At 41.1% G+C, this 12670-nt stretch overlaps 1 protein-coding gene across 1 annotated transcript in view; it reads left to right on the forward strand.

Annotated features, from left to right (window-relative positions):
- The window catches only part of ACP6 (Lysophosphatidic acid phosphatase type 6), a 64516-nt gene extending 56850 nt beyond the window's left edge, over positions 1 to 7666 (forward strand). The window contains exon 13 of the mRNA XM_051215339.1: positions 7530 to 7666. The gene's annotated coding sequence lies outside the window, so the exon portion shown is untranslated. The remainder of the gene's footprint in view (positions 1 to 7529) is intronic.
- Positions 7667 to 12670: the final 5004 nt, after the last annotated feature.

Raw genomic sequence — 12670 nt, forward strand, 5'->3', positions numbered from 1 at the left:
GCCATGTTTTTGTAATCGTTCGAAAACAAGATCCAGATGCTTGAGATGTGTTTCTCTGTCCGGACTTGCGATTAGACAGTCGTCAACATACGCGTGTACGAAGTTGAGACCTCGAAAAACGTCGTCTATGAATCTTTGGAATGTTTGAGCAGCATTTCTTAGACCGAAAGTCATTCGCAAAAATTCATAGAGTCCGAAGGGAGTTATGATAGCTGTTTTCGGTATGTCGTCAGTAGCCATAGGGATTCGGTTATACGCTTTAACCAAGTCGATTTTCGAAAAGACAGTTGTACCTTTCAAGGTAGCTGTCAAATCGTGAATGTGAGGCAACGGGTAACGATCGGGAATGGTTTTCGCGTTTAATCGCCGATAGTCACCAGTTGGACGCCAATCGTTGCTGTCCTTTTTAGGGACCATGTGCAACGGAGATGCATATGGGCTACTTGACGGTCGTATGATTCCTAAGTCTATCATGTGATCGAACTCGTTTTTCGCCAACCTCAGCTTTTCAGGAGCTAGTCGTCGTGCTTTAGACAATACAGGTGGTCCTGTAGTTGTGATGTGATGTGTAACGTTGCCTGGAGTCCCTCCGGGGGCTACTGCCGGTCCCAAGCCCGGATAAAGGAGGAGGGTTGGGCATGGGGTTAGCGTCCCCATCCCGTAGAAAACTAACTCGCTAAAAAACGCTAACCAGAAAAAATTATTCAAATCTTTTAAACTCTGCCCTGGGAGTCAGAAGGTCTTCATTTGGAAGGATTATGACGCCTCATGATGAAAGCCGAATTCCTTCGGAAGTTACGAGGCTGATGCCCCTTCTGACAAACAGAGCGACCATTTATTTAGGTACATGGAATGTTCGTACAATGTGGGACACCGGAAGAGCCTTCCAAATTGCTGCAGAAATGAGAAGATACAACCTAGAGGTACTTGGGGTCAGTGAAACACATTGGACACAAGTTGGACAACAACGACTAACTACAGGAGAGCTCCTGTTATACTCCGGCCATGAAGAAGAAAATGCACCACATACACAAGGAGTTGCATTGATGCTGTCCAAACAAGCGCAAAATGCACTTATAGGATGGGAATCTCATGGACCAAGGATCATCAAAGCCTCGTTTAAAACAAAGAAAGAGGGCATTTCAATGAACATCATCCAATGCTATGCGCCTACCAACGACTACAATGAAGACGCTAAAGATCAATTCTACAATAGGCTGCAGTCAATAGTCGAGAAGTGCCCAAAAAAGGACCTGACCATTCTAATGGGAGATTTCAACGCCAAGGTTGGAACGGGCAACACTGGATATGAAGACATAATGGGATGACACGGACTGGGAGAAAGAAACGAAAATGGTGAGAGATTTGCAAATCTATGTGCCTTCAATAAGCCGGTCATAGGCGGCACCATATTCCCACATAAACGCATACACAAAACCACATGGACTTCACCGGATCACTCTACACAAAACCAAATCGACCATATTTGCATCAACAAAACGTTCAGGAGGACTATAGAGGACGTGAGAACCAAGAGAGGAGCTGATATAGCATCAGATCATCACTTACTGGTCGCTAAGATGAAATTGAAACTCAAGAAGCACTGGACAACGGGGCGGACAGTATCACAAAAGTTCAATACGGCCTTTCTCCAGGATACTAGCAAACTCAACAAATTCAAGATAGACCTCAGCAACAAGTTCCAGGCCTTTCATGATCTACTCAATGGAGAAGGAACTACTGTGGAGAGCAACTGGAAGGGGATCAAAGAGGCAATCACTTCAACATGTCATGAGGTCCTGGGTCACAAGAAGCACCATCACAAGGAATGGATCACTGTTGATACACTGGATAAGATTCAAGAAAGGAGGAACAAGAAGGCAGCAATCAATACCAGTCGAACAAGAGCAGAAAAAGCCAAGGCACAAGCTGAATACACGGAAATAAACAAACAAGTGAAGAGGAGCATCAGAACCGACAAACGTAAATATGTGGAGGATTTAGCAACAGTGGCGGAAAAGGCTGCAAGAGAAGGAAACATGAGAAAACTGTATGACACGACAAAGAAACTCTCTGGAAATCGCCGCAAACCAGAACGACCAGTAAAAAGCAAGGAAGGCAAGGTAATCACCAACATTGAAGAGCAACAAAACAGGTGGGTAGAACACTTCAAAGAACTCTTGAATCGACCAGCCCCACTGAACCCACCCAACATCGAAGCAGCACCCACGGACCTTCTAATCAATGTTGGCCCACCAACAATTGAAGAAATCAGCATGGCCATCAGACAAATCAAGAGTGGCAAAGCAGCAGGACCAGACAACATCCCAGCAGAGGCACTAAAAGCAGACGTAGCGGCAACTGCAAGGATACTCCACATCCTCTTCAGCAAAATTTGGGATGAGGAAGAAGTACCAACAGACTGGAAAGAAGGACTTCTGGTCAAAATACCGAAGAAAGGCGATCTCAGCAACTGTGATAACTACAGGGGCATCACTCTTCTCTCAATACCGGGAAAAGTCTTCAACAGGGTATTGTTAAACAGGATGAAGGACTGCGTAGACGCCCAACTTCGGGACCAACAGGCAGGATTCCGTAAGGATAGATCGTGTACAGACCAAATCGCAACTCTACGGATCATTGTGGAACAATCAATTGAATGGAATTCATCACTCTACATAAACTTCATTGACTACGAAAAGGCATTTGATAGCGTGGACAGAACAACACTATGGAAACTTCTTCGACACTACGGCATGCCTCAGAAGATAGTCAATATCATACAGAACTCATATGATGGATTACACTGCAAAATCGTGCATGGAGGACAGTTGACAAAGTCGTTCGAAGTGAAGACCGGTGTTAGGCAAGGTTGCTTACTCTCACCCTTTCTCTTTCTCCTGGTGATCGACTGGATCATGAAGACGTCAACGTCTGAAGGGAAGCGCGGGATACAATGGACATCTAAGATGCAGTTGGATGATCTAGACTTCGCAGACGATCTGGCCCTTCTATCCCAAGCGCAACAACAGATGCAGGAGAAGACGAACAGTGTGGCAGCAGCCTCAGCAGCAATAGGTCTCAATATACACAAAGGGAAAAGCAGGATTCTCCGATACAACACAGAATGCACCAATCCAATCACAATTGACGGAGAAGATTTGGAAGATGTAAAAACCTTTACATATTTGGGCAGCATCATTGATGAACAGGGTGGATCTGATGCAGATGTGAAGGCGCGGATCGGCAAAGCAAGAGCAGCATATTTACAACTGAGGAACATCTGGAACTCAAAGCAACTGTCAACCAACACCAAGGTCAAGATTTTCAATACAAATGTCAAGACAGTTCTACTGTATGGGGCAGAAACCTGGAGAACTACAAAAGCCATCATCCAGAAAATACAGGTGTTTATCAACAATTGTCTACGCAAAATACTTCAGATCCATTGGCCGGACACTATTAGCAACAACGTACTGTGGGAGAGAACAATCCAGATCCCGGCGGAGGAAGAAATCAGGAAGAAGCGCTGGAAGTGGATAGGACACACATTGAGGAAAGCACCCAACTGCGTCACAAGACAAGCCCTCACATTGAATCCTGAAGGTCAAAGGAAAAGAGGAAGACCAAAGAACACATTACGCCGAGAAATGGAAATGGACATGAGAAAAATGAACAAGAATTGGAGGGAACTAGAAAAGAAGGCCCAGGATAGAGTGGGTTGGAGAATGCTGGTCGGCGGCCTATGCTCCATTGGGAGTAACAGGCGTAAGTAGGTAAGTAAGTAAGTCGGCGTGCTTTAGACAATACAGGTGGTCCTGTAGTCGTGATGTGATGTGTAACGTTGCTGGTTACATACGGTAGTTTCGGTTGAGTTTGTTGTATCCCAGGGTACTTATCGAGTAATGGTTGATAGAGTGGGTCTATCCTATGCTTAACTGTGACTGGGGATACTCTGCAACCAGTAAAAGAAGTTACGCAAACGGAAAACTTAGTGTTTCCGTCTACTAGCCTCCGTTTGCGAGTGTCGATGATCAGATTGTGGTGTTGTAGAAGGTCCATACCAATGATTGGCATAGAAACATCTGCAACGACGAAAATCCAGTGAATGGGTTTGCGTAAACCCACGTTAAGGTAAACGTACCTTTTGCCATACGTAGCGATCGGTTTTCCGTTTGCCGCCTGTAAGTTTAGAGTCGATTCGTGAATTCGGTCGTTAGGATTCGCCGGGAGAACGCTAACTTCTGCGCCAGTATCGACGAGGTAGCGAACTCTCGTTGTCACATCTGTGACGTACAACAGACGGCTATGTTCGTCGGCTACGGTTGCCGTTAACGCGTGCCGGCTTGGGAGTTTCTCGAATTGTTTTTCGAATCAGTCGGTTTCGTGTTGGGAAAATTGCAGGGTTTTCTGCAATTTCTGGAAAGCTTTCCATACTGGTTATGATACCAGCACCAGTCGGGGTTATCTGTCTCTCGTGGTCTAGAGACAGATCGCTTACGAGAAATGCTTCTACGTGGTGTGCGCGATCTCTTACGGTCGGTACGAAGACTAAGATAACGCGTGAGTGTGTGACATAAGTCGGTTATATCATTCTGAGTCGTTTGAGGTTTTTCTTTGACTGAAAATACCTCGGTAGTAGGTTTCGTAATTTCTAGAATACGGCCGGCAGATCCGGCTAGCCCGTCTAAGGCGTTGTTCTGGAACGAGACCAGAACTGCTTGCACCTGTTGGGGAAGTTTTGACAAGGAGAGTTGTTTGAATAGACCTTCGTCGAAAGTTCTTGGGCCTATAACCTCTCTCATCCGTTGCAACATGTCTGTCGCAGAACCGTGTTGCAGGTCGATGTTATTGAAGAGTTGATCTAACCTTTGTCGATCGGTTAGATCTCCTCGTTTAAGAATCGAGCGTTTTAAGATTTCGTAAGGTTCGGAAACATCACTAGTAAACATACTGGGTGTTACGTACCTGTTGAGTTCGCGCGGTAGTGCCTTGACTACTGCGAGGAATTGTGCACGTGTGTCGATCACGCCGTGCTCAGAGAAGTCGGCTTCTGCGTAGCAAAACCAGGCTTCGATTTTGTCGGGCCAGAAAGGCATCAGTTGAAACGAAGGTGGGGACAAGGTCTTAAGCTTGAGTACTTTATGTGTCTGTTCAGTCATGATGAAATATGAAGTACAATAATGAACGAGGGGAAAAAATATATATATCCAAGAAAAAATACGAAAAAAAATCACAATGTTTAGAAAAGAAATGAGGCAATGATATATAAAAATCCCAAAAAGGAACAGACTCACAGTTGCAATAAGGTGTACCAGATCACGACGGTCTCACCAATGATGATGTCACAGGTATTCAGTGTTTGACAACGCTTCTACCAGTAACACCTAATATATTTCGTTCCCACCAAGAGAAATCAAAAGACAGAGTCGAGGAGATCGGAAGAGTATATTTGGCGATGACCAATATATCGGAATTCTCTGATCTAATCTGGCTAGCGATTGCGGTTGATGTTGAGCACGGCGTTACCACACGTGATCTGGTGCGGATGCCTGACCGAGCACCTTCAGCTAGATGAGTCCACTGAAACATATGGTCAGCATCCAATGTCGAAAACTTAGTGCTATTTATTTTGGGGATTTATTTACCGCTACAAGTTAAAAGATTGCTTTGTCTCATCAAAGGATTTCTTCAGCGATTCTCATAAAGGGTTAAAGCCTAAATCAATGTAGAAGTGAAGATTATGCGAACCTCAAGATGGCTTCAAACATTTTCAAGGGGTAGTCATCAATACTCACCATTACTCAGGTACGTAAAATGAGATACAAGCTGAGGTTTGAGTACTGAAAGTATTTCCATACGACGTCTGGCAGTCACACATAAATCAGTTTGAATAATGTAATGTCTAAAATGTTAGCCTCATCGGTCATCCAGCGCCTAAGTAGAGCCTGCATTTTGTATGCTCAGGAGGACCAGACAGGCTCTTGAGTATGGGGATATCTACTGTTGTTCAGCCATATGTGTTGTTTCCGGCAATAGGGAAAAAGGTAGGCTCCTTCAAATCTGCCCGCCTTTTTGTTTCAGCGACCTTGAACGGCCTGACTAGAGGCGGTCACTCCGTATTTCAATTGCCGTGAGTGTGTTAGGTCGTATGAGTATTAAGTTTTTCCATGAAAAAACACAAAACAACTGCTAAGAGCATTAATTTAGCATTCTCTGTTTTGTTGTGTACACGTTAGCTATGTTGTTGCTTCTTAACTTGATCTGTGATCCCAACTGCTGTAGTAAACCCCAAGCAACACATAAAGGGGGAATGTCGCTTTTTCGCCTTTACATCGGTTATTTAGGGGAAACGTCGCTTTTTCTCCCTTACGTCGTGTATTTGGGGGGAATTTGTCGACAATTCTACGTAACGTACAGTGTTTGAATGGACCGCATCCGGAACTGAAGTATTCATAAACTTCGACAAATTAAGGCACCGCTTAATAAAAAAAACAAAAGTACTGTCATAGAAACAATGTACAAAATACGGAACCAGGCATTCGGTTGATACGCATATAGAGTGACTCTGTTTGTTGTTTAGCCAAAGTGTTCCGACATGCTTTGGAGCCATCACGAAAAACTTACGTGATGCAGGTGAGTGACGTGCTCTCAGATTTTCATGTTCATTGTAACTGATTATCTTGTAAGGCCAATACTATGAGTTCTATTGAAGTCAGTGAGAATGTTCGTAGACGTAGGGCCACTGTGAACTTGTCACGTTCCCTTGGCTGTCATAGATCCACTTATAACAGAAGGTGGAATAAAATGAAAGCTGCTTTCATGAAAAAAATTGACTTTCTTTCGTTCAGTGAGTTTGCTAATGAAAGCACCCTAAAAGGTAACTGAGTTCAACAATGTTGTTTATTAAATTGGTGTGCATTCGTTACAGCACCTCCCTGACGACCTTCGTGCACATGGACCTTTAGATAGTTTTTCAGCCTTTCCATTCGAGTCTTATATAAGACAAATTAAGGATTCCGTGCGTAGTGGGTTTGCAGTAGCTAAGCAAGCAGCACAGCGTTATGCTGAGAGAATGTCCTTCAGCGATAGGCTTCAAATTAGTGGTTTAACAAATACTACCCCAATAGGCGCTAATGATGTCTCCACTAAACAAGTAATTATGTTTAACAACAGTAAAATAATTTCATGTCAGCCTGATAATGTAGTAGTAGTGAACGGCCAGCCAGGTTTAGTCACTGATATAAAGGAGGATGGACTACTAAAATTTAGGACTTTCACTGACCCACGCAATTACTTTGAAGATCCTTTTCCATCTACTGGTATTGGAATCCTTAGGTGCTCCGTAGTTAGCCATGAACACACATGGATCTCGGTTAAGGACATAGATTGTAAATGTATGGCCATAAATTGTAGGAATTATCTAGTTCTAATCCCATCGCTGCATACTTGGCTGTAAATGCATTTTGTTTCACTAGTGTTTAATAAATAACGGCAAATAATTTAATTAGGTCTTATGTTATTTTCAGCCCGCTAACAGGAAGTACGTCATTGTCGACGTCCTCAGCAAAAAACAACTGGTGATAGCATCCAAGGAGTGGATAGTAGGCAAGGAACTTTGCGCTTTTCCGAACGAGCTGGTCGATATACACCTTCAGAAGTGCGACCAACCGAATGAAAATTGGTCACTTATGAAATGTAAAGTTATCCACGAATTAGGTAAGTTACATACACAGAAAGTATAATTCACTATAGATTCTCTGCAGTCTGCCAAAGATCTGTTACTTTCCATACAAATACTGCAATCTCACCGGGAAAACACTTCAACGGATGAAAACACTCTGCCACATAACACTGAGAAGCACAAGAGGTATGAACAATAATCTTACTAACATTTCCTAGAGCTGCCATGAAGCGTAAACAAGAATATCTTTACATTTCAGTAGACATGGATGTTGCTGAAATGCAGGCTGGCAATAGTCATGTTCAATATCCCAAATTCAGGTTGTTTGACAAATTAGTTTCGCCCATTGCCAAGTAAGTTTCATGACTATTTACATGTTCAAAAATTAGTTCGACGCAATTAGAGACATCCCCGTCTACATCGGCATCAAAGCGTGTCCATGGTGCTTCAGCAGATCAGCAAGTCACCTGCATCACCAAGTGGATTTTTTCAGGTTAGATAGGTTGCATGCAATGGTGCAAAACATTTCGTCAACTATGAATGACTTCATCAAACGTTGCAGAATATGTCAACAGCCATTTCGGACTTGAGTATTATTGTAACTCAATTGCTTTCAAAGTCTAATGAGCGCGAAAGACCGCATCAATTCGATTGCGGACTGTCGAGTCGGCAGTTCCCTTTGTCATCTGAAGAGGAACTACAGATGCTGGACACTGGTTTGTCGCAGAAAGAAACCAGGGACAGATTTGTAAGACATTAACATGAATTTAATAATTTGTTACTATTACAGATGGCAATGGTCACTAGGTTATCAAGTGACGATCCAAAAACGTCGATGAGTTTTGTTCTGTCGCATCTGTTGACACCGGAGGTTGCCAGTAAATTCACGTTACTTGGCACCTCTTCAGAACGAGCACTACAGAAATGCACGTTTTACGTCTGCATACGAAGTAACCTATATCTATTACTTAAACTTCAGGTCCCTTAACTAATCGCTTTCTGTCATCCTCTGTCAACGAAAAAGACCTTGGTAAGCTCTATGACATCGCGACACAAGGTTACTTTCACGATATCCGAGACAAGATGATAAAGCGTAATAGAAGAAAACAAGACCAGGTATGCACTAATTTAAAGTGATAACCTCCCTACGGCTCTGTAGTTACAGTCAACAATATTAACGAACATAACCGTAAGTTCAGCTTCAAGTATTTGGCTGTGCCAAAGCATATCATTGAGATATGGTTGTGACTTTTTTTAAATTCAAGATTCACAGGACGACTACCTCAATTCTCAATAGCCGAACGAACGTGGCTTAAGGGAATAGTCCGTGCAATTGTCTTGGTGTTCTACCCAGATTTCCATAAACATTATTTTTTCAAACAGCTTACTGTTTTACTTACATGGGAAACTGTTGAAGTGTTGAGAATGTGTGTTTGAGTGTCAATTAACTTTTGGTTAAATACACATTCCTTATAAATAAAACATCACCTGTTCCTTCTTTTCAGATAATTCCAAATAACAATGAATTAGCAATTGCATTGGATATGCAAAACAATCGATGCTTAAGCTTCTGCTCTAGTGTTGTACAGTAATACGCTTCTTTTTTTTTAAATAAAAATTTTCAAAAATGTACCGCTTTTCCACTGCATTGCAGATATATTTTGGTCTGTTGTTGAAATTAAAGACGAACATAGTAGACCTTTGGGGTTCTGTCAACGGATGGAAAATAGGGAGTTCTGTGTGTATTTGGGCGAGAAGTAGGCGATTCCGCGGAAATTTAGGCGAAAAGTAGACAATTCAGCGGATATTTAGGCGGAAAGTAGGCAATTCGGCGGATATTTAGGTAAAAATGCGAAAATTCAGCGGTTATTTAGGCGAAAACGCGACAATTCAGCGGATATTTAGGTGAAAATTCGACAATTCGGCGGATATTTAGGTGAAAATTCGAAAGTTCAGCGGTTATTTAGGCGGAAATGCGACAATTCGGCGGATATTTAGGCGATAAGTCGGTAATTTGTCGACAAAACGGCGAAAAAGGGGAAAATCCGCATTATTTCCCCCGAACAGGCGAAAAAGATGACATTCTGGCGCGTTTTCCCCTTTATTTCCCCTTTCGCCACCAAAGCATTTACCCCTTTATATCCCCTTCCTTCACTTTTATTCCCCCTTTTTGGGTTGTCTGGGACGTCAACACCTTTATATGATTTGCTGGTAAGGTTCAGAAAACAATGTAAGAAAGATAAGACAACGTTAAAAGTTATAGATACGAAGAGTTTTTGTGCGTCGCTGTTAAACAAAGAAGTTAAGACGACATGTCAACTCAGTGGTAAGTCCTAAATATTTGTTGCACTTCTTTCAGTTAGTTTTTTTTCAAGGAATAACTTTGTTTAATAATTAATGCGTTTTTTCTGTAGTGCTTTATGCTCAAGTGAAATTTCAGTGGACGTAAGCGGGGCGTTTCAACGTATTATGCTGAACAAACTATTCGGAAGCTGGATTGAATTTGATGGGGAGCTAAAGAATTTCCATAAAGTATGAAAGAATAACTCTACGTTTTCTCAGATTACCCATACTCACTATGTTCACGCATAAAGTAAATTGTTGAAGGATATAAGATATAAATACTTGTTTGTGGTGTTTCATTGCACGTTTGGTTGTAAACGTAAATCAGCAGGTCTGACAGTGAATAAAATACAGTGAAGAATTAAGCTAATCTGTGACATTTAAAGTCTAAGTTTTTAAACTGTCAATCTAGGTTTCGTATAAGATTGGAAGGTCAAGAATACTTCATAAAATCTTACAACATGTCTTACAACCATCCTTGTAGTAGTTCATGGATGGTTTGTGATCCGTGGAGTAGAAGATTGTCATCCAAAGAAAAAGAAAACTTGAACCAGTAATATCACACTCTCTGTCAACAGATGAAGTTATAGAAAGTGTTAAGGAGAGAACTGGTAAGTATATAGAAATATATTTCAGGACTGGGAGCTTCAAATCCCCATCATATAACTGAGAACGCTTAACAGTCTTATGACATTTTTTATACCAAGTTTATGCTGTAAATAAAATGTTAATGGTTTCACAGCTCATATTGCTTTAAAACTCTGATTTCGGTGTATTTGTGACTTCCCTAGCAGGTTACAAATCACCTATAAGTTTCTTATTTCATGTAAACAGCGCTCTTCATTTTCTAACCCTTCTAGTATTTCACTTAGACGTTTGGTATTAACAAAAAAATTGGTAAGCACCATTTAAATATTAATCGACAACATTCATTATAACCTTGTTCATAATTTGGTCAGCGGATTCTGTTTACACAAACTTATTCGTGAACCCTATAACAAACACATCATAAGTCAGTATTAACTACGACATGGTTTTGTCACCATGCTCGGAAGAAACATGCATCGTTTTACTTATGAAGACTTTGTGACTACTTAATGTGGCACTCTCAGTGTTGTTATACACTGTTCCTGTACGCGTTCAGGAAGCGAATGGAAAAGGCTATCAACATGAATTGTTACTCACATAATTCTCAGATACGTTACATTATAATTTGTCACTTCAGTACAAAACGATGATACTTATAATGGATATAACTGTTTATGGCTAAATATCAGCGAGTTATATAGTATTCATAAATAGATTAACGCCTTATTGTTTCTACGTACATTTTATAAACAACTACCAACATCAATGTTCATCATCACTATAATCAAGGAGGTGAACCAGATGTCATAGATTTTAAAGCTTATTTTCCTGAAAACTCAATGCGTGATCTATTTTTTACTTGAAAAATGGTGAATTTTACTTGCTTGAGTTTGTATTGTTACAAATAACCGTATTAGGCTTACTAAAGATTCACCTAAGCGATGAGCAACAAATAAGTCAAACCGCTAATAAATTGGAATAAAAACTATGTGACAAGCACAAACATTACAAAACTTGACGTGTGACGGAAAAACGGCTGTTAATAGCTGACAAATAACGATACAAAAAGTCCACGACAGTATGCAACATGTGGGTGGAAACCCCTGGCTTACCCCAGCGCCCGTGCCGTTGTTTCCGATGTTACGGCGCAACAGACTCCTCTGACGACGACATTTGGTGGTAGTGTTTCACTAATATATGCATACCAAGTAACTGGATATATCTTCTGATTGTACTCTGCTTGGTTTGTTTGCGAAGAGACTAAGAGAGTCGTCAAAATGATGGATTTCAAATAGTTTTCGTTTCTCGTTCATCATCATCTCTATACAACCTAAGGTACACATATGCATTTTTATAATTAATACAATCTAGATGCAGTTTTAGGAAATTTTCAACATTTAGAGAATTCATTCATCGGCTTATGAAACGTAAAGATATGATTTTGTTCGATGAAAACAACCCTCTGATCACCCTGGGTCACAATGAAATCAGATGTGAGTTTAGCTTCTTCTCTTTTAGATGAAAATTTTTTCTTCAAGATTGGTTAACATCGTTGGTCTGATTGATCGTTGTGATGATAGTTGTGATAAATTTCGTTTTTTCGTGAATGCGTTAAGAATCATAGTTTATACAGAGCTCGGCACAGTGAAAGAAAGCTCACTTAGCCTTTGACGATAAGCAAAGCGTACGTCATGGGTGCTATGACGGAAAACAACCCAGGGTTTGAAAAGCATTTTGCAATAATTCACCTAACCGATAAAGAACGCAAATTTTAGAAGCGGAAAACCAAACATTTTTCAAAATATTAGATCGATAGGCCACACTGCGAATTTCCCACAGTTTTCTCGCGTTCATTTTGATGTGAATTTTTGAGACCAATTATATTAAATAACACAAAATGAACGGTGAAGGGTGGAATGCATTGGATCAACGTTCGCGAGCACTTCAGCATCAAAATGACTATACAGCACTAACCATCAAAAATGTTTGAGCTATAGCAATGCCTCTTTGGTTTAGACAACGATCTAGATTGTTTAACGTAAAAGAATTTTGTAA

Source organism: Schistosoma haematobium, chromosome 2, assembly GCF_000699445.3.
Source record: "Schistosoma haematobium chromosome 2, whole genome shotgun sequence".
Lineage (NCBI taxonomy): Eukaryota > Metazoa > Platyhelminthes > Trematoda > Strigeidida > Schistosomatidae > Schistosoma > Schistosoma haematobium.